The sequence below is a fragment of the Palaemon carinicauda genome, chromosome 3, assembly GCF_036898095.1.
Source record: "Palaemon carinicauda isolate YSFRI2023 chromosome 3, ASM3689809v2, whole genome shotgun sequence".
Classification (NCBI taxonomy): domain Eukaryota; kingdom Metazoa; phylum Arthropoda; class Malacostraca; order Decapoda; family Palaemonidae; genus Palaemon; species Palaemon carinicauda.
The window spans coordinates 178,464,996-178,486,990 of NC_090727.1; the positions used below are offsets into that span (position 1 = coordinate 178,464,996).

General features: G+C 40.5%; 1 long non-coding RNA gene across 1 annotated transcript in view; it reads right to left on the reverse strand.

Annotated features, from left to right (window-relative positions):
- The window catches only part of LOC137638799 (uncharacterized), a 143,050-nt gene that overhangs the window by 113,036 nt on the left and 8,019 nt on the right, over positions 1 to 21,995 (reverse strand). The window contains exon 2 of the long non-coding RNA XR_011044189.1: positions 13,491 to 13,696. This is a non-coding gene — a long non-coding RNA (uncharacterized lncRNA). The remainder of the gene's footprint in view (positions 1 to 13,490; positions 13,697 to 21,995) is intronic.

Genomic DNA, 21,995 nt, shown 5'->3' on the forward strand with positions numbered 1-21,995 from the left:
GAGATGCTTCAGGTAGGAGGGAGGCTCCAACACTTTCAGGATCATTAGACCTTCGATCCTTGGATGGAGCTGGAGCAAGCCTCCAACATCATTTCCTCAATTCTTCTAACACTCCACCCCCTCTTTGGAAGAATATACCTAGAACTCTTGAGCAAACGGGTAATAAGGAGAGCAAAGTCCATCAAATTCCAGGGAAGGCTGTTTTGTGTTCCCAAGAAGGACTCAGACATAACTCAGAGTCATTTTGGACTTGTCGCCACTCAACAAGTTCATCGAGAACAGCAAGTTCAGGATGTTAACCCTTCAACACATAAGGACCCTGTTACCAAAAGGGGCGTACACAGTCTCAATAGACCTGGCAGATGCTTACTGGCATCCTCCTACCTAGGATTCAAGCTAGAGAAGAAAAAGTATGTCTTCAGAGCCATGCCCTTCGGACTAAACATAGCCCCAAGGATCTTCACGAAACTTACAGACGCAGTCGTTCAACAACTACACCTAGAAGGTGTTCAGGTAGCAGCGTACCTGGACGACTGGCTGGTGTGGGAAGCATCCAGGACGGCTTGTCTGCAATCATCCAAGAAAGTGATCCTGTTCCTGGAACATCTGGCATTCAAGATCAACTTCAAGAAGTCTCGACTCTCTCCAGCTCAGGAGTTTCAATGGCTGGGAATCCATTGGAACTTGAAGTCACACCGCCTCTCCATTCCCCCAGGAAAGAAGAGAGAGATTGCGGGGTCTCTTAAGTGACTACTGAAATCCGACAGGATCTCAAGACGCCAACAGGAAAGGGTACTGGGCTCTCTTCAATTCGCAGCAGTAACAGACCCAGTGCTAAGAGCACAGCTGAAAGATGCGTCAGGAGTCTAGAAAAGATACACATTAAACGCTCAAAGAGGTCTAAAAAGACCGATACCGACCTTACTACGATCACTTCTCAAGCCATGGTCGAAGGCCAAGAACCTAACGAGGACTGTACCCTTGCAACCACCTCCACCATCAGTGACCATTCATACGGATGTCTCGATGGAAGGATGGGGAGGTCACTCCCATCAAAGGAAAGTCCAAGGAACTTGGTCTTCTCTGTTCAAGAACTTTCACATCAATATTTTGGAGGCCATGACAGTCCTCTTGACGTTGAAAAAACTCTCTCCTCGCAGATCAGCCCACATCAGGCTGATCTTGGACAGAGAAGTGATAATGAGATGTCTGAACCGACAAGGCTCGAGATCACCCCATATCAATCATGTGATAATAGCCACCTTTCGTCTAGCGGAAAAGAAGAGATGGCACTTATCAGCAGTTCACCTTCAAGGATTCCGCAATATGACAGTGGACGCTCTATCCAGGCTCAAGCCGATAGAGTCAGAATGGCCCCTAGACGCAGACTCATTCTCCTTCATCTTGGAACAAGTCCCGGAACTGCAGATCGACCTCTTTGCGACGAGCGACAACAAGAAACTACCTCAATATGTAGCCCTGATACGAGGACCCTCTAGCGGAGGCGACGGACGCCATGTCCCTTGATTGGAACAAATGGACCCGGGTTTACATGTTCCCTCCGACCAATCTCCTGCTGAAGGTCCTCAACAGGCTGAGATCCTTCCAAGGAACGGCAGCTCTAGTGGCTCGCAAGTGGCCCAAGAGCAATTGGTTCCCTCTGATACTGGAACTGAAGCTGAGGCTGGTCCCTCTACCGAACCCAGCACTATCTCAACGGGTTCAGAAGTCGATTGTCTTCGCTTCATCACAGAGAACTCAAAATCTTCATCTCATGATTTTTTCGCCTTAGCGGTTAAGAAAAGATTTGGGATCTCAAAAGGCAGTATAGACTTCTTAGAAGAATACAAGTCTAAGTCAACTAGAAGACAATATGAATCGTCTTGGAAAAAGTGGGTTGCTTTCGTTAAAGCAAAAGGACCGACAGAAATCTCAATAGACTTTTGTCTGTCCTTCTTCATCCACCTTCATGAACAAGGTCTGGCAGCCAACACGATAACTACATGTAAGTTGGCCCTGCCTAGACCTCTTCTATACGCCTTCCAAGTGGACCTGTCGAACGAAATCTTTAACAAGATCCCGAAGGCATGTGCTAGACTTAGGCCTGCAGCTCCTCCGAAGCCCATTTCATGGTCCTTGGACAAGGTCCTACATTATGCTTCAACCATGAACTATGAAGATTGTTCTCTTGAGGATCTAACCCAAAAAGTTATTTTCCTGTTCGCTATAGCCTCAGGGGCTAGAGTTGGTGAAATAGTGGCCCTATCCAGAAACGAGGGCCACGGTCAGTTCACAGAAGTGGGAGAACTGAATCTTTTTTCTGATCCAACCTTTCTCACCAAGAACGATCTACCCACTAAGAGATGGGGTCCCTGGAGAATCTGCCCTCTGAAGGAAGATGTCTCACTGTGTCCAGTAGAATGTCTAAAGGTCTATCTTCGAAGAACTTCAGATTTCAGGGGAGGACAGCTCTTTAAAGGAGAAACATCAGGATCAAACTTATCCCTAAAACAACTGAGGGCGAAGCTCACCTACTTCATTCGCAGAGCAGATCCTGACATTACACCCGCAGGTCATGCTCCAAGGAAAATTTCTTCATCACTGAACTATTTTCAGTATCTGGACTTCGAGCATCTTTGCTCATATACTGGATGGAAGTCATCCAGATTGTTCTACAAACATTATGCGAAGGAAGTGCATGAACTGAAGCATTATGTGATGGCGGCAGGTAGTGTATTAAAACCTGTCGTCTAGTACTGCGATGAACAGCGAATTGATTGGGACTATATATTAGGGTGAAAAGGTGTTGACACCTTCCAATGCAATATCTTTTAAGTGAGTGTCACCATGGTGAGACTAAGACTCTTCAAAATCTCAGGTGTAGAATTATAGTTACTTTCCGCTGATGTACTTTCATCGGCTTCTACATGAAGGACGCTTGTGTAAGACCCTGAGGTCGACCTCGCTCCTCAGCGCTGATGATGTCGCACTTCCTCGTTCTGAGATGTCAGCCAGTGGAGGGAGTGCAAAGTATGAAGCATGTTCCTGGCCTTTTCAAAGGACATGTTCCTGATCTTTTTAAAGGACCCCTTTCCCGTTCGTAAGTTAGGTCCTCCCATGAGTGGTCTCTTCAGTGCTGACGATGGCGCACTCCCTCGTATTTGAGAAGTCAGCCGGCAGAGGGAATGCAAAGTTGTAAGCATGTTCCTGCTCAACTCAAGAGGATACCTTTCCCATTTGCAGATTAGGTCTTCTCCTGAGTGGTCTTTTCAGCAACACTGACGATGATACACTCCTTAGTTTTGAGATGTCTGTTGGCGGAGGGAGTGCAAAGTCTGAAGCTTGTTCATGCTACTCACAGTGGACACCTTTCCCGTTCGCAAGTTCGGTCTACCTCGGAGTGGTCTGTGCCACGCAGGGCTAAGAAAAGGTTATTGGATTCATCCCCACCTTTCTCTAGCCCCTCGGAGCGTGGTTCATCAGAGCATGATGATGAGGTAGCTCGTATGCTGGGTGTAACCATGATACCTTGCTAAACAGTTAGATCACTTGTTTTGGTATTTTGTTGCCTTTCAAGTGTACATCTTCATATAAATGGTAAATGGATGACAGGTACTCTGCGAGTTACGCATGCGCTTTTGCCCATACACCGACGGACCTCACCAGGAAGGTAGAGACTTAGTCCTACCCAGCGATTCCCACAGATAAGAAGGATATCCAACTACTTAAGCCTGTTTCTTCCCTCCATAGTTTGGGACAAACTCGGGAAAACTTAATCCTTCGAGGTTGTTATATCCAACTTCTTTTCTCTACCAGTTAAAGAACTCATTAGATTACTCTCATGGTTTCGTACTGTGATTCCTTGTGATCTCTGCCTCACTCCATCATGGCCTCATTGAACAACTGTCTCGTATGACATAACCCTTTAGGGTTACAGTATTCTTTTATCCCCTACAGTATTTACTAGGGGCTGGAATCAGCTCATTCTTACATTTACAAACGATAACAAACATGGATTCAAGGGATATATTTGCTCTTTTAGCTATTTAGTCAAAAATGTTCACAATGCTATAGCTACTCACAGGAGTGGATCCAGTCAGGGGCAAAGAGGAAACGCACTACTTGCCTTGGAAGTTGACCTTGGGCTTCCTTCTGGAGACTCTGAAGGTAATGTGCACTGACAGAGCCTCTAGTGTCCCTTACTGATTCTATCTCCTCAATCACCTTGTTATCATGTCACTGCTTGTGCAGACTCCCTTGGGACTTATGCAAGAGCATACCTAGCACTTCTTGGAGTACTCCGTCGGGAAGGCTAAATGTGGCCAACCTGGAACTTGACTTTGGTCTTGCTCGTCAACACACTGTCGATGATGTCCCCCTCAACCCGAGTTAAATTAGACGGCAGAGAGAGTCCAAGTCGAAAACATCATCTGGCTCTCCTCAGGGGGAACACCTTTCTCAATCATGGGTTAGGTTTTCTGCTGAGTGATCTCCTCCACACAGGACGTTGAGAAGGGTCTTGGTTTCATCCATACCTTCCTCTAGTATCTCGGAGTGCGACTCGTTGGAATAGGATAACGAGGAAGCACATAGACTGGGAGCAGTGGTGATATCTCTCCTGCGAGTTTGGAGGACTCATCTCTTTTTCAACCATGACTTGTCCAACCAGCAGGATGCATTTAGATCACATAAGTATTATTTACAGACAGTCCAATATTTTAAATAGCCTTAATAAACAATCCGGAGTCCCATATTTCAAACCATATTTTGAGATAGTTTGTTGAAAGTAATCTATAGATTAGTTTTAAATATCTTAACTATGATACATTGCTTTTAATTAAATGTATCGTACCTCTTTCCTTCACAGGTATTCTACTTCAAGTAGTGTGTGGGCATCAACAATATGAACATCAGGGGAGGTTCATGGAAATAAACAATTTTAATAACAATATTTCCTGTTTTTATACTCACCTGCTGTTCATAAACATGATCCCCTCCCTCCTCCCTGCTTAGTAGTGTCAAGTGGATAGGGATAATTTCGTTTTGAAATTGAAGAGATGAGACTGGAGTGTCAGTTATCACCAAAATGTTGCTTCCTTTACTAAACCCATATGTTTATTGAAGGGAAAGAAAATGGGAAAATCAAATTATTTCTTAAATCCTAATTGTAAAGGTCAATTAAACCGAGCTTCTTGAGAAGAAGCAATATGAACACCGTGTGAGTAATGAAATATGACAAATTTGGAAGTAATTTTTAGTTTTCCTTACTATGCATAGTTTGTTGATAGTAATCTATCGATCAGTTTTGTATATCTTAACTATGATACATTGCTTTCAATTAAATGTCTCGTACTTCTTTCCTTCACAAGTATTCTACTTCCAGTAGTGCGTGGGATACAACTACAGTATATGAACATCAGGGGAGGTTCATGGAAATAAACAATTTTAATAACAAAATTTCCTATTTCTATATTCACCTGTTGTTCATATATATGATCTCCTCCTCCTCCCTGCTTCGTAGTGTCAAGAGGATAGGGATAAATTCGACTTTGAAATTGAAGAAATAAAGAGACTGGAGTGTCTGTTACCACTTATCACTAAAATGCTGCTTCCTTTACTAAACCCATGTGTTTATTGAAGGGAAAGAAAATGGGATAAAACAAATTATTTTTAAATTTTAAGGGTAAAGGTCAATTCAATCGAGCTTCTCGAGAAGAAGCAGTATGAACACCATGTGAATAATGAAATATGACAAATTTGGAAGTCATTTTTAGTTTTCCTTACTATGCAAAGCCGAGATATGATTCAACTAGAGCTGGTTTTAGCCATATAAGTTTTAAAGCAAAGTGTCAACTACCCTCTACTAGTTAGTGGGGGTAAGGGTGTTGAAGAATTATTTTATATACTAATTCTGTAGAAAATTTATAAAATTGTATATATATATATATATATATATATATATATATATATATATATATATATATATATATATATATATATATCATTAGTTCATATTTATTTTATCCTTGAAACCCCACTTTTGCCATACAAAGCAAAATCAAAAAGAAATACTGGGAGTTTCAGGGATAATATGCTCAGTCCATAGATGGCTCTGCTGGCTATATTTTAATATTTGCAGTTCCTGATTCCATCATCCTTGGGAAAAAATGTTCATCTACTGGTAATGAGGGAAGAGTGAGGAGGCAGATCAGCGATATTGGATATTTTTTTTTTTCTAGTGAAGAAGTTCTATGAAGATGGAGTAGCACTTTATTTTAAGGCCACCTCTCCTGCAATTGTTTACCACGAGTGCCACCATGAAGAGTGCAATATCAAGATTTCAGAATACATACTTCTCAACAATGGGATCTTCTGCTGCTCTTCGATTTGCATTGGGATTTTAAGGATATGGCCTACCAATCCAATAAGTTTCCTATGATTTTGTGGCATATGGCTCAACTTTGGTTAGGGGGTTATAATATTTGAAATGCATATCAATTATCCAAGTCTTCAACCCTGATTATAAATTTTCTATGGATTGTAAGCTCATTATAAAATTACTAGTGTTATTTCTAGCTTAATTCCAAATCTTTATGTTTTGTGCATAGCATAGCCTAGTGGGTGTTCAGATTTGCTTAAATCGATATACCGTATAAGATTTTATTTTCCCAAGTTTGTTTTTTCATATTTGATTTAATATTACATAACTTATGATTTCAGTGAGCCTAATTTTTTAATTTTTTTTTTTACTAGGCTATGTTACTTGTGCTTGCTGGAAGGTAGCCTAGTATCATCGGCTTCAGTTATCTTCCTGGTCTTGGCAAATTTATTTAGGTACCTAGTTCAGTTATATGTAATGTTATATTGGCATATTTGCATTTGATATTGATATATTGTATACCATTCATTATTGCTTACAAAGGGATCTTAGATAAATGTTACGTTAGGTTTTTGATGGAATTTTTTCGTGGTTTGCAGAATCCATAGTTTTCAAAAACAGGCAAGAGTTGAGTGGGTTCTACCACAGGCAGTCACTAGCGATTGAGGATTCCACTTCAGCCATCAGAGTTCCATTGCTTTGCCATATTTCATATTTATTCAATATAAATAAAGAATCTAATATTTTTGATTTTAAAGTTTCTTTATCCAATATTGACATTAAAGTTATTGTTACTCTGCTCTCGCTGCTCGTTATATTTTTCCTTTTTTTTTTTTTTTTTTTTTTTTTTTTTTGAAAAAGAGGCAGGCTAACTGCCCTGCTCACACACTCGCCCTGTGACTGCTCTTCACTTTTTATTGCAGGCAGGACTTCTAGGAGGAAGGGCTGGCGGCGCCAATGCAGTATTGGCTCGCAATACGAAATTAATTGGTTCCGTAGTGCTTTTCGTACCATGATTTTTTTTCGCATTTTGAGTCGCCTTTTACATGTAAATAGCCTAATTTGTTCTACAAAAACACCACATCAAATTTTCAAAATAAGGCTAAACTCCACTAAACACAATAAAATACAACCATTTGGATCATTCAATAATAACCTAACCGTTAATAACCTGTAAATTAAATGTATAATTAGAACACACAGTACAACAATGCAATAATAAATGGAAAATACAGTAACACAAATATGGAACCTTACCTTTGGATTGAGGTGATGTCCGAGGGCGAAGTGGTGGGGCGGCAGAGGAGGATGACAAACGGCAGAAAACATTAACAAGTGGCAGAAAACAAACACTTAACTTTAAAAAACACATTAATAAATGACAGAAAACATTAACACAGTTTTACGAAACATAACAAATTGCAGAAAACATTAACACAGTTTTACGAAACATAACAAATGGCAGAAAATTTTAACGCTAAACTTTACGATAAATTTTAAATTACATTTCTTTTTTTTTTAAGCCTTTTTCTAATTTTGTTTTTTGTTTTCTTTACTTCACGTTTTGTATTTTCTGAATTGAATTTTTTTTTCATCAATGCCACTTTTCTTTCTTTTTGGATCACTTTCAGCATCCTCTTGGTCTTCTAATATCAAAGGTTCTGTCTGCTTCTTAAAATGTTCCTGAAATGACTCAGGCAAGCGTCATTAACCTGCTCAAGGAGACGACCTATGTAAACCTTTTCCGAGTGTCTTTTTTTCTACAAGAGCCACCATGTTATGGTAGTCAGCTAGATCCTCCTTAATTTCTGCCATTGTCAGTGGATTATCCTCCTCCTCCTCGCCGCTAGAGAACTGTTCCTAAATGATGTTCAGTTGCATGGCCTCCAATTCCTTCAGGTCGTCTGTCGAAAGTTCCTCTTGGTGTTCCTCGAGAAGCTCATTAATGCCGTCCTCATCAACTTCCAGACCTTTGGACATCCCGAGTCTAACGATCTTGGCAACCTCGGATTGAGCAACAGGCTCAGGATCCTCAACTTTTTTGGCATCGACTTCAGCTTGGCCTACATGGAAGCCATTGAAATCTCATGCGGAGATGGCATCAGGACACAGCTTCTTCCACACAGAGTTGAAGGCTCACCTCGAAACCCCCTGCTAAGTTGTAATGATGAGTCTGAGACATATCACAACATCAAAAAGCTCCTCCCAAAATTCACGCAGGTTGAGGTTTGTGCTGTCAGTGATTTCTCGAAACATCTCTTGAAGAGATATTTTGTATATAGCTTTTTAATGTTTGAAATCCCTTGCTGGTCCATGGGCTGGATGAGAGGGGTGGTGTTAGGCGTTAGATCAAGAACCTTGACGAACGAATACTCTGCTAGGATATCTTCCTCGAGGCCAGGAGGCTAAGCAGGGTCATTGTCCAACACCAACAGGCATTTCAGAGGGAGGTGCTTCTCTTCCAAATATTTTTACACAGTCGGGCCGAAACAAAGACTTACCCACTCTGTGAACAAGCGTCTTGTTGCCTAGGCTTTTGCATTAGACCTCCACATCACCGGAAGCTTCTTAAGCAAATTGAGGGACTTGAAGGCTTGAGGAGTCTCCGAGTGATACACCAGGAGGGGCTTCACCTTACAATCCCCACTGGCGTTTGCACAGAGTGCAAGGCTAAGCCTGTCCTTCATATGCTTATGCCCGGGTAGCTTCTTTTCTTCTGCCGTGATGTACGTCCGACAAGGCATTTTCTTCCAAAGAAAAACCCAGTTTCACACAGTTGAAGACTTGTTGGGGACTGTAGCCTTCCAAGAGAGTCAACTCGCCGAACGTCTCAATAAAGGCTTTGGCCGCTTTCGTGTCCGAGCTGGCAGCCTCCCCATGCCACCTCACCGGATGAACGCCAGACCGTCTCTTAAATTTTTCAAATACCCCTCGAGAAGCCTTGAACTCTGGGGGTGCCTGCTTCAATGTCCCTTCACCTACGTTGTCTTCAGCCTGAGCAAGCACAAGATCAGTGAAAATGGCGCTGGACTTCTGGCAGATTATCATCTCGGTGATCGTATCTCCAGCGATTTCCTTGTCCTTAATCCAAATAAGCAGCAGTCTCTTCATCTCATCATGGATGTGGCTCCTCTTTCTGGAGAAAACAGTCATGTCCTTAGAAGGTGCTGCTGCTTTGCTGGCTTCCTCCTGTTTAAGGATGGTTCCTACCTTAGACGGATTTCGGCCATATTCCTTAGCAATCACACTTAACAGCATACCAGCCTCATACTTCTAGATTATCTCAAGCTTTGTCTCCATAGGAAGCATCCTCTTCTTCTTTCCTTGCACATCAGAGACTTTCTTGGGACCCATGGCTAATAACATACGGACATAAGGGGTAAATAACGCAACACAATACAGTTCAGTGCACGATACAGTTCAGTACATAAAAGCACTTATGTTAACAATAGTGCTGCCGAAATGAAATGAGTGAGAGACGCTGATACATATAGGCATGATAGGATAGATGCTGACCAATAGGAGAGCGGGATCGCATGGCGGTAACTAGCATCAGAGTAGGGAGATAACCAATTGGAGCGCGGGAGGGTGGTGGCGAGTTTACGGTTGGCAGTGCGCGAATTTTAAAATTAGTCTCTTCAGTCGTACGAATCTCGTACCATACCTCGTTTCGTAGCATGAAACATTTTTTGCAATATGAATCGAAAAAATCTACGCATCTCATTTGACAGCATGAAAATTTTGTATGCAGAAGCTTTCGTATAGAGAGTTGTCAATTTGTGTAAAGAACTCTGCTTTTTATAGTTATGAAAAATACAAATGACTTCCAAATTTGTCATTTGTTCCTTCAATAAAAGCCTTCATTCTTTATCTAGGAAACTCACCTTAAAAGGGTGGAAGTCCTATTCGAACTGGGTGGAAAATTTGACCCAAGATGTAAATCCTAACTAAATAGAGCCAGGTAAATATAAGGAGTGGGGTGACACTCGTACACTAAACCCAGACATGTCCCAACTTCCCCTTGCCAAAGTGGGGACATAACAAATACAGTATACTGCTTATATTTCAAACTACAAAGCGAATGTGGGGCATACCTGCAGTCGTATAGAGGCCAGCTTGCAGAGTCTATGGATGCTGTGCCCCAAGGGAGGGGAAGATGAAGAAATGAAAGGCCAGTCATTCCTTTTAAATTCATCCCAGATTAATAGTTCCGTAACCTCTGCCCTCGACTACTACTGCTAGTCCTGCAAGAGAGTTAAGGTAGCTAAACTCCTTGTTGAGTAGCCATCGCAGATCCTAGGGTAATGTAGCTAGGGTCCTGTGGGTTATGTCTTGCTGGTAGTGGGCGGTGAAGGTGGTTTGCTTTTTCTACAAGCTTCCTTGGAGTATCTGCACCACAGAGAAGATATTTTTGAACAACAGGGATGGGCTTATACAGTACCCCTCATGTCATGAGCTCTTGGTCGTCTGCCCTACTGAGCAGGGGAAGCATTGAGTCCCTGGCCAATAACCTGTTGAATCCAATAGGAGACCATGTTCTTCGTAATTCTCCTCTTTAACCTTCCTGTACTGACAAGTAGATGCTTCATCTGAGGGCGAGCTTCTTTTGTCACTTAAGACAGCACCTTAACAGTCTTACAAGATATAGTAACAGCTGATTAGGATTGTCAGTTACTTCTCGAAGACTCAAAATCTAGAAGGGCCTCAACCTAAGGTCTGCTACAGCCACATTTTGAATCTTAATGAAAAACTCTGAGACCTGCCTCCATACCCTTGAATTGACAATGTCATAAGAGAGACCATGCAACTCTCTTTCCTTCTTTGCAGAGGCTAGTGTGAAAAGGAAAACCGTTTTCAGAGTCAAGTCCTGATCTGATGCTGGACTCTAAGGTTCATGCTCCTTTCAGGGAATGCAGAATATAACAAAACCAAGGCAATCAGGGGTATAGTGGCTCCAAGCCATGACACCATCCACTAAAGATTTCCCATTTCACCTGATAGAGGGCAGTGAAAGACTCCCTGAGCTACCCAGACATTATTTTGCCACTGGATGCTAAACCCCTATCTGAGAGATGAGATGTTGGATAACCTCCAGGTGTGACGTCATAAGAATGAGACTGTCTAGTGGAAAATCTCGGCATGTGGTTGTCGAAGAAGGTCGTGTAAGGGAAGAAGAACCCTTGGGACCTCTGTCAGCAAGGTGGGTCTGGATACCATTCCACTTGTTACCACTGTGGTGCTATCAGAGTCATCTATAAATTGTATGATGAACTCATCTTGTTGATGGATCTCCTTATTAGGGAGAAGGGGGGAATGCATACACATCTAGATTGTCCCACATGTGTTAAAAGGCATACTGGAAGGCTGCATGCGAGTCTGGTACTAGCAAGCAGTACACTGGAAGCTCCTGGTTGAAAGACGTCGCAAACAGGTCTATTAGCAGGGAACCTCACAAAGTCATCACTTTGTTGGCTATCTGGAGATATAAAAATCTTTCCGAACCAACGATCCAAGGGTTCCAGCTCAGATTGTCTGCCAAAATGTTCTTCTTGCCTGGAATGAACCAGGCTGATAATGAGATCAAAATTTCTGCCGTCCATCACAGAATATTGACAGCTAGATGGCATAGCTGCCATGAAAAAGTACCTCCTTGACTGTTTAGGTATATACCATCACCGTCATGTTGTCGCTCATCAACACTACAGAGTGCCCTGTTGGAAGTGTTAAAGTGTTAGAAAAGCTTCCCTCAATTCTAGATTGTTCACATGCCACTGCTAATCAGAGTCGGACCACAGTCCGGAGGCCATGTGCTGTAACAGGTGAGCCCCCCACCCTTCTTTTGATGGATCCGTGAAGAGTATCAAGTTCGTGGGAGGAGAAAGAAGATCTATCTCTTTGGAAAGGTTGAAATCTAGGATCCACCAGCTCAAGTCTTTCATTTACACTGAGCCTATTGCAATAAGCAACTCCAGAGGGTCCCTGCTCTGGGACCAGGTCTTCACCTGCCAATGAATTGACTGAATACGAAAGCGACTGTTGGGGACCAGCCATTCCAAGAACATCAGGCACACCAATAGTCATTGCTACAGGTGGGCTTGTAGTGAGCCTTGAATAAGGAAGAGATGAGCTACTTTCTTGAATCTTTTGATCCTGCTCTGCAACAGGAAAAATATTCCTAGTGGGGTGTCTATCTGCATACCTAGATATATCAGTTTCTGAGATGGTTGCAGAGAGGACTTCTCAAAATTTATCATGACACAGGTCGAGGCAAAATTTGAGGAGCTTGTCTTGGTGAAAGAGGAGGGTCTGCTAGAATCAACCAGTCGTCCATATAACGGAATGAATCCAGGTTGAAACTCTTGTCAACACGTGCAGGAAGGTAATGTGAATACAAAGGATGGTCTGAATTATAAATCTGATGCAATATGCATAAAGAACTAACTGAATGACGGTGCCAAGGATTGATACATAGATCAGGAATAAGAAATTTAATAGATTGTAAGTTCCTGTCCTACAAATTAAGATTAGATTCAGCAGCTCAAGACCAGACGGAAGAACAATATTCGAAACAAGGCTGAATGAAAGAGTTAAAACACTTCTTCCGAAGAGTTTGACCACAGAAAATCTTAAAAGACTTCCCAACAAGCCATTTTCTCCTTTGCAAATGAAGAAGAGACTAACCAAATGTGTTTCTCAAAAGTAAATTTACTCCAGTGTTTGTTTCCCTGACAGGGCATGGGATAACAGGCCACGGCAAAAAATGCATGATTAAGATTTATAGACAACATTCAAAATGGATATTACTGTAAAGATTAACTACATAATGCATTTATTTATATGTTAACTATAGGAGAGGAGAGAGAGAGAGAGAGAGAGAGAGAGAGAGAGAGAGAGAGAGAGAGAGAGAGAGAGAGAGAGAGGTCTCTAAATACATAAATGCCCGGTTGCTAGTTTATGTGGTGGTGTGGTTGTAAATCAGAATCTACATGTCATCTCGTAAGGAAGCAGTAGATGTGAAGAATTTTCACCCGGAGTTGATGGAAGCTATTGTCCGCAAAAGAACATAATACATCTGTCATTGTAGGTAAATAAAAATTCCCTCTGAACTCACCTTATTCACTTCCTGATGCACTTCCTCTTCCAGTTTTTCCCGTTACAGACTCTCCATCGTGTCCTCCAGCATTTTCTCGATGATTCCACCGTTCATCATTTCTCGGCTGAGGTCCATGCTTTTGCTGATCTCGGTTAGTTTCACCAACTTTTGCATCGCCTTAATCACTTCCGTTGACTGCTGCATGGAGCTGACTCTTAGAGTATCTGAAAAAAAATGAAGCAGCAGAAATGTAAAGGGAAAACTATACAAGAGGAATAAAACTAAATATAAGATTAATAACATCTAGTTTTGGTGTGCAAGATTCTTTTTAACTATTCCAATGGAGCATACATTTAATCAAGTTCATACATACATGTATATATATACCAAGGCACTTCCCCCAATTTTGGGGGGTAGCCAACATCAAACTAATGAAACAAAAAAGGGGACATCTCCTCTCTACGTTCCTCCCAGCCTGACAAGGGACTCAACCGAGTTCGGCTGGTACTGCTAGGGTAGCACAGCCCACTCTCCCACATTATCCACCCCAGATGAAGCTTCATAATGCTGAATCCCCTACTGCTGCTACCTCCGTGGTCATCCAAGGCACCAGAGGAAGCAGCAGGGCCTACCGGATCTGCGTCACAATCGCTCGCCATTCATTCCTATTTCTAGCACACTCTCTTGCCTCTCTCACATCTATCCTCCTATCACCCAGAACTTCCTTCACCCCATCCATCCACCCAATCCTTGGCCTTCCTCTTGTACTTCTCCCATCTACTCTTGCATTCATCACCTTCTTTAGCAGACAGCCATTTTCCATTCTCTCAACATGGCCAAACCACCTCAACACATTCATATCCACTCTAGCTGCTAACTCATTTCTTACACCCGTTCTCACCCTCACTACTTCGTTCCTAACCCTATCTAATCGAGATACACCAGCCATACTCCTTAGACACTTCATCTCAAACACATTCAATTTCTGTCTCTCCATCACTTTCATTTCCCACAACTCCGATCCATATATCACAGTTGGTTTAATCACTTTCTCATACAGAACTCTCTTTACATTCATGCCCAACCCTCTATTTTTTACTACTCCCTTAACTGCCCCCAAACACTTTGCATCCTTCATTCACTCTCTGACGTACATCTGCTTCCACTCCACCATTTGCTGCAACAACAGACCCCAAATACTTAAACTGATCCACCTCCTCAAGTAACTCTCCATTCAACATGACATTTTACCTCGCACCATCCTCCCTTCTCGTACATCTCATAACCATACCCTTACCCACATTAACTCTCAACTTCCTTCTCTCACACACCCTTCCAAATTCTGACACTAATCGGCCAAGCTTCTCTTCCGTGTCTGCAACCAGTACAGTATCATTCTCAAACAACAACTGATTTACCTCCCATTCATGGTCATTCTCGTCTACCAGTTTCAATCCTCGTCCAAGCACTCGAGCATTCACCTCTCTCGCCTCTCCATCAACATACAAGTTAAACAACCACGGTGACATCACACATCCCTGTCTCAGTCCCACTCTCACCGTAAACCAATCACTCACTTCATTTCCTATCCTAATACATGCTTTACTACCTTTGTAGAAGCTTTTCACTGCTTGCAACAACCTTCCACCAACTTCATATAACCTCATCACATTCCACATTGCTTCCCTATCAACTCTATCATACGCTTTCTCCAGATCCATAAACGCAACATACACATCTTTACCTTTTGCTAAATATTTCTCGCATATCTGCCTAACTTTAAAAATCTGATTCATACAGCACCTACCACTTCTAAAACCACCCTGTACTTCTAAGATTGCATTCTCTGTTTCATCCTTAATCCTATTAATCAGCACTCTACATACACTTTTCCAACTATACTCAACAAACTAATACCCCTTGAATTACAACACTCATGCACATCTCCCTTACCCTTATATAGTGGTACAATACACGCACAAACCCAATCTACTGGTACCATTGACAACACAAAACACACATTAAACAATCTCACCAACCATTCAAGTACAGTCACACCTACTTCCTTCAACATCTCAGCTCTCACACCATCCATACCAGATGCTTTTCCTACTCTCGTTTCATCTAGTGCTCTCCTCACTTCTTCTCTTGTAATCTCTCTCTCATTCTCATCTCCCACCACTGTCACCCCAACACCTGCAACAGCAATTATATCCGCCTCCCTACTTTCCTCAACATTCAGTAAACTTTCAAAATACTCCGCCCACCTTTTCTTTGCCTCCTCTCCTTTTAACAACCTTCCATTTCCATCTTTCACTGTCTCTTCAATTCGTGAACCAGCCTTCCTTACTCTTTTCACTTCTTTCCACAACTACTTCTTATTCTCTTCATATGATTAACTACTGCACAGTAATTGTCCAGTGGCTACTTTCCTCTTAGTAAGGGTAAAAGAGAGTCTTTAGCTATGGTAAGCAGCTCTTCTAGGAGAAGGACACTCCAAAATCGAACCATTGTTCTCTAGCCTTGGGTAGTGCCATAGCCTCTGTACCATGGTCTTCCACTGTCGTGGGTTACAGTTCTCTTGGTTGAGGGTACACTTGGGCACACTATTCTATCTCGTGTCTATTCCGCTTGTTTTGTTAAGTTTTCATAGTTTATATAGGAAATATCTATTTAAATGGCATAGTTCTTAAAATATATTATATTTCCTTGTTTCCTTTCCTCACTGGGCTATTTTCCCTCTTGGGGCCCCTGGGCTTATAGCATCTTGCTTTTCCAACTAGGGTTGTCGCTTAGCAAGTAGTAATAATAATAATAATAATAATAATAATAATAATAATAATAATAATAATAATAATAATAAACCTATTGCATACATGAATGGAAAATTCATGGCGAGCATGCGACAAACTTCTTTGTCGTTCTTTTTTTCGCAGATTCTTTCAGTTAACGTTTTACTTTTTTTCCTCTTCGCAATGGATGGCTATTTTCAAGAAAATAAATCAACAGTAAGTTCATCTGTGTGTATAACTCTTAAGATTAAGATACAGTAATAAGTTAGTTTCATGAAATATAGCACTAGCAATATTCCTCTTCCTTAAGTAGATTGACACAAGCACAGAAATATTTCAAACATTGTATGATCTTGAATATACTTTGGGAAGCCACAATTTACTCGAGCATCTACTACTAATTCACAGTTTATTACGACAAAATGTGGCCTTAACATAATTAAATGATTAAAGTCATATAACATGATTCATAGTAAACTTGAAGATCTATCTATTACAGTACTTTAATTACCATAGTTTCTATTGTCATCTGAATTTTCGTTAACTTTATGTAGACTACAGTATTTCTTAAACTGAAGCAAGTTACTCTACCTAACACATCTTACTTCCTAGAACCTCCTGTATCTTTTAGTAAATCCTTTTCTCTCTCACCACGCATCTCCAAAGAATTTTGCCCTAAGCCTTTTTGTTCAAATCTTTCTTCACTGCGTATCAAGGGTATATTTTGGTCTTTGTTTGTCTTTAGAATTTGATCATCATTCATTTTTTAAGACGACCTACCACACAGTCTTCGACTTAGATCTTCATAGTAAGAAGTAATGAAAATTACAAAGTAGAGTATGCTAAGTATTCCAGTATTGACAGCGAGGTCAAAAGAAAATTCAGGAATGACCGGAGAGAATATCTAGACAGCAAAGCAGATGAGGCTGACAAAGCTATGAATTCAGGAGTTGGCTATGGTGTAAGAATTGCCCATAGAATTATCAATGATATCTCGACTGGGGCAAAGAAGAAGAAGCATATATCCATCAAAAGGAGAGATGGCTCTATCATAGCAACATAAGATGAAGAAAGACAACGTTGGATGGAACACTTTAGTGTGGTTATGAATAGGAGATATGAATGAAATAATTTGATTGATATACCTGAATCTGATGAAGACCTTGATGTGTCAATGAATGAATTCAGTGTGTTTTAAGTCGAAGCTATCCTAAAAAAACTAAAAACATGGAAAGCCCTGGGGTAGGATAGAATAACTGCTGAGATGATACTGCCGGAAATGAAGTGACTCCCAGACTACATACAAGATTATTTTGTAGAATGTGGCATGAGGAGGCAAAACCTTAAGTATGGGAGTTAGGGTGTTGAGAGAGAGAGAGAGAGAGAGAGAGAGAGAGAGAGAGAGAGAGAGAGAGAGAGAGAGAGAGAGAGAAATAAAAAAAAAACTGACTGATAGCAATACAGGGGTATGACACTTACGTCAGTTGTTATGAAAATATATAGTATGCTTCTTCTAAAGAGACTGGAGAGAAAGATTGACGAAAAGCTGAGAGATGAGCAAGCAGGATTTAGAAAAGGTAGAAGTTACACTGACCAAATTTTTATCTTGAGACATGTACAGCAATGCGTAGAATATAGAAATCCTTTTTGTTGCTATTTATGGACTATGACAAAGCCTTTGATAGTGTGCACTGGCCAATTTTGTGGGGAGTCCTGCGTTATTATGGAATTCCTATTAAATATGTAAATTTGATTAAGTCTGTTCATGGGCATAGCAAGTGCAAAATTATTGTTAATTGAGTCTTATCAAATGAGTTTCCAGTGAACAGCGGAGTAATCCATGGGAATGTGTTGTCGCCTATGTTGTTTATCCTCTTCATGGATTTTGTAATGCCTAGAACAGTCGAAGATGGTGGAGAAAGATTGGACTGGAATGGTGATAGGAATTTAGCAGACCTTGAGTATGCAGAGGACGCTGCTCTTCTTATCAGAACACCACAGGATTTGCAATGGTTGCTTACCACAATGCATGAAATATCACACGAGGTTGGGCTGAAGATAAATAGAAGAAAGACAGAGATGATGAGAACGGAGTATGCAATGGAAAATCAAATATCATTGGAAGGAAAAAAGGGTTAATGAAGTAGAATCATTCAAGTATTTAGGAGCTATGATCTCCAATACAGGGTCTTTAGAATTAGAGTTTAGTGAAAGATTGAAAAAAATCAAATCAGACAATGGCTAGATTAAGTAAAATTTGGAAATCAAATAGCCTGAAATTACATATAAATATCAAACTATATTTCAGTTTAGTGAGATTGGTGATACTCTATGGACATGGGTTATTGTATGACAATGAAACAATTTCCAATAGATTGAGTATATTTGAGAACAAAGCCCTCAGAAGGATATTAGGGAGTTAAATGACAAGAGAGAGATTACTCGAGTGCCATATGTGGATGAGATCATGATGAGGGGAAGATTCAGATGGTTTGTGCATGCTCTTTGCACTCCCCAAAAGAGATTAGTTCACCAAACGTTCAGCTGGGCTCCACAAGGCACTAGAAGAGTTGGAAGGCCCAGGCCTACATATTATATTATTATTATTATTATTATTATTATCATTATTACTATTGTTATTATTATTATTATTAATAATATTATTATTATTATTATTATTATTATTATTATTATTATCATTATTATTAGCCAAGCTACAACCCTAGAGGGAAAAGTAAGATGCTTTAAGCCCAAGGGCACCAACAAGGAAAAATAGCCCAGTGAGGAAAGGAAATAAGGAAATGAATAAACGATATGAGAAAAAATTAACAATAAAATATTTTGAAAACAGTAACAACATAAAAAAAGATATGTCTTATATAAACTATAAAAAGACTTATGTCAGCCTGTTCAACAAAAAAAAAAAAAAAAAAACATTTGCTCCTACTTTGAACTTTTGAAGTTCTACTGATTCAACTACCCGATTAGGAAGATCATTCCACAACTTGGTCACACCACTGGCCTGACTATTAGAATTAAATGCATGCCTAATATTTCGAACAGGATGGAACTGTCCAGATCTGAATGCAAAGGATGGTCAGAATTATGAAAAATCTTATGCCACATTAATAATGAACTAATTGAACGACGGTGGCAAAGATTAATATCTAGATAAGGAATAAGAATTTTAACAGACTGTAAGTTCCTGTCCACCAAATTAAGATGAGAATCAGCAGCTGAAGACCAGACAGGAGAACAATACTCGAAACAAGGTAGAATGAAAGAATTAAAACACTTCTTCAGAATAGATTGATCACCAAAAATCCTAAAAGACTTTCTCAATAAGCCAATATTTTTGTGCAATTGAAGTAGATACAGACCTAATGTGTTTCTCAAAAGTTAATTTGCTGTCGAGAATCACACCTAAAATTTTAAGAGTCACACAAAGTTCAAGAAACATTATCAAAAGTGAGATCCGAATGCTGAGGAGCCACCGTCCTTGACCTACTTACAATCATACTTTGAGTTTTGTTAGGATTCAACTTCATACCCCATAATTTGCACATTGCACCAATTTTTACTATATCTCTATTAAGGGATTCAGCAACCCCAGATCTACATCCAGGAGATGGAATTAATGCAAAGAGAGCAGCATTATCTGTATATGCAAAAATCTTATTTTCAAGGCCATACCACATATCATGTGTATATAGTGTGAAAAGTAATGGGCCAAGAACACTACCCTGGGGAACACCAGATAACACATTCTTATACTCACTATGGTGACCATCAACAACAACTTTGTGAGATCTAATACTTAAAAATTCAATAATAATGCTAAGAAACGACTCACCCACTCTCAACTGTTTGAGTTTGAAAACAAGGGCCTCATGATTAACACGGTCAAAGGCAGCACTAAAATCAAGGCCAATCATACAAACTTCCTGACCACAATCAAGGGATTTCTGTATATCATTGGAGATTGTAAGAAGGGCCTCACATGCTCCAAGGCCTTTACGAAAACCAAATTGCAAACTAGGGAAAAGATGATTACCTTCAGCAAACCTATTAAAACGTTTGGCCAGAAGACGTTCAAAAACTTTAGATAATATGGGAGTCATGGAAATTGGGCAGAAATCAGTTGGAATTGAGCTACCACAAACACATTTACATAGTGGAGTAACATTACCAATTCTCCAACAAGTGCTAAAAGTTCCCCCTCTTGCTAACTTGCACAATATAACAGATAAATTTGGAGTTAAGAAATCTGCAGTCTTTGTAAAGAACAAAGCAAAAATACCATTTGGGTCTACACCTACATAAGCATCAAGGCCCATCAAGCGAGCTTTGATTTCACGAGAAGGAAAATGGGAATGAGGAAGTTTGAGTTTCTCACTACTCTGTTTACTGTTAAGCACATCAGCCAAAAAGGTTCCCTTTTTCTTTGGACAGTGAGTGACTGAGCCATCTGGTTTAAGTAAAGGAGGAACTGTTGCATCTACACCAAAGAGTGCAGATTTAAAGGTAGTCCACCACTTATGTTCCTGGGTTGTACCAGAAAGGGGTTCTTTTATGGTAAGATTGTGTTCCTTTTCAGTTGAAGCATAAACTCTCTGAGCAAAAGCTCTAAGCTGAGAATAGTTATTCCAGGTCAAATCTGATCTACTACGCTTCCAAAGATGATAGGCCTCCTGCTTCTCCAAATAAGCCCGTCTACAATCATCATTGAACCACGGTTTGTCCTTCACTCGGTACCTTAGCACACGAGAAGAGATATGCCTATCAATTATGTTGACTAGATTCTCATTCCAAGGGACAACAGGATCAACACTACTATACAACTGTGACCAATTCAAGGCCAAAAGACATGCAATATCACATTCCAGTCTTCTAGAGATTTCATATAAATCTTACATGATTATAATAGATCAGGGACAGGCTGCTCAGTCTTCACTATTAATAAAATCAAGTCATGATCAGAAGTCCCGACTGGAGAACCAACCTTACTTGTTATAACGCCAGGAGAGTCAGTGTATACAAGGTCAAAGCAGTTACCAGACCTGTGATTAGCTTCACTTATGATTTGCTCACAGCCTGATTCAGAGGCAAAGTCTAAAGCTCTTAAGCCAAGGCGATCGGTAGGAGAAACAGAACTTAACCACTCCCTATGATGAGCATTGATATCACCAACGATCAATCAATCCATAATATTTTTTTCTGCTTACCTTAAATATTCATACTTTTCACGGGAATGGCAAAATTATACAAAACCTCAGTACTATTGGATTAATGGAGGCAGCTTTCTGTTGGTAACAAAAAAAAAAAAAGAAAGAAAAAAAAAAACTGGGAGAAACGTGAACAAAGAGGGACAAAAATAAAGGGGGAAAAAAAGGACATTTTGCTAATTTACAAAAATGTGGGGATGAAAAAAAAGTGACGTTTTGCTCACCTTAAAAGAACGGGAAAGTCCCGCCAAAAAGTGGGACTATGGTCACATTAGTATTGGTGGCTCTGACTAGTATAGCTTTGCTGATCATGGCGATGAGCAAACCCTTTTCATTTAGAGGGGATGGTGTAAGGTTCTATACTCCTAGTTTCCAACAAGTACTTAAGAATGAGGACGGCAATTCACCCCCTACCCCCCCCCCCCTGGATGTGAACTACTTAAGATAAATAAAACCAATAAAATTCTGAACAAAATGACTGAGGACAAAAAGCCAATTTTCTTTCT